The sequence below is a fragment of the Meriones unguiculatus genome, chromosome 6, assembly GCF_030254825.1.
Source record: "Meriones unguiculatus strain TT.TT164.6M chromosome 6, Bangor_MerUng_6.1, whole genome shotgun sequence".
NCBI lineage: Eukaryota > Metazoa > Chordata > Mammalia > Rodentia > Muridae > Meriones > Meriones unguiculatus.
This window is the reverse complement of record NC_083354.1, coordinates 208052-209615: the sequence shown is the minus strand read 5'-3', so window position 1 is coordinate 209615 and position 1564 is coordinate 208052. Positions and strand designations below refer to the sequence as shown.

The window sequence follows — 1564 nt, the reverse complement described above, 5'->3', positions numbered from 1 at the left end:
ACAGGCTGTTTCACATCACACTTCCTTGTATTTTGCCTCTCAGAATCTCTTTGCCCCACCATCCGCACTATTTGCGGAACCACTGAGGCTGTAGCTATGGGATATAGATATCTGTTGGGGTTGGGATCACCATGATCTGTAGACTTTTTCCCTTGTAACAAGATGTGATTTGCAGTGATGGTTTCCATTTGTTGTAAAGAGAATCTTGTCTTATGAGAGGTAGTAGCTCATATAGATCCTATGGGTATATATTCAAATATTTTGTCATTCTTGACTCTCTTTCAGATCCTAGGCCCAGGTTACACTTTAACAATTTGAACAGACACAAGAGACTGGAAATTTAGCCAGTTAGGTGTACGGGAGATTTACAAGAAAAAAATTCGAGAATTATTTTGAGATACATCAGTGGTCTTCTTTTCCAATAGTTGTTAATCCAAGAGAGTCTTGTCCAGCTGGATGATCTGTGCATTGCTTGACAAGACAACTGGGAATTTTAGGATGTAATGACTGTTGTCACCCTGTGCTGTTCTTTCCTCTGTCTTTACCGTTCTTTTCTCAGGTAGAGAAATAAGCATAATAGCTAGTTCTAAGTCCAGGTGGTCTCACTTACTATGGCATGCATGTTGGTGGTGGTCAATGATGGTGAATAAGCATTTACAGTAGCATAATCCTACCCTGGGTTTCTACTCTCTGCTGTGAAAAGTCTTGAGGGGAAGCACCCAACACTGTTCTGAAAACTCAGGGTAGAAACACCCCAGCTAACTGTATCTGCATATTCTTGGTTCCTGTTAAATTGATTTCTTGTTTTATGCTGCAGTTGCCAACTAGGATAGAATTTGTGTGTGCATGCACACATGTGTGTGTTCCTCATCTTTAAAATCTCCCTGCACCTCTCTTTCTCCCAGGCATCAGTTCATAGAATCAGCAGGCCTAGAGAAGTCAGCATGCTGGTTACCATAATTTGGGTTTGCCACAAAAACTATGTGACCCCACAAAGACCCTTTGAGAAATCATTCTCAAACAAGAATTGATGTTGATCAGAGAGTACGAGCTCCACAACAAACAAGAGGTGTAGTGGGTCAAGTTTACATTGGACAAGATTCGCAAGGCTGCCTGGGAATTGTTGACACTGGACAAAAGGGACCCCTAGAGCATCTTTTTGAAGGCAATGTTCTACTGAGGCAACTTGTTCAAATTGGAGTGCTGAATGAGGGAAAGATGAAGCTGGATTATACCCTATGCCTGAAGGCTGAGGATTTCTTGGACAGGCAGCTGCAGAATGAGGTCTTTAAGTTTGACCTGGCCAAATCCATTCACCATGCCTGTATACTGATCTCCAAGCATCTATCTGGATCTGCAATAAGGTGGTGAACATTCTGTGCTTCATTGTCCATCTGGACTCCCAGAAGCACATGGACATCTCCTCCTTTCTCATCCAGGCTGAGAGAAGAGGAAGAATGCCAAGAAAGGCCAGGGTGGTGCTGGAGGTGGTGAAGATGAGGAAGAGGATTATATCAATAACTTCCTGGACTTGAGGACTACATGTAGGTTTCCAGTTGACTAA

The 1564-nt window shown here is 42.7% G+C and overlaps 1 pseudogene; it reads left to right on the top strand.

Annotated features, from left to right (window-relative positions):
• Nucleotides 1–944: 944 nt before the first annotated feature.
• LOC132654797 (small ribosomal subunit protein uS4-like) lies at nucleotides 945–1564 on the top strand (annotated as a pseudogene).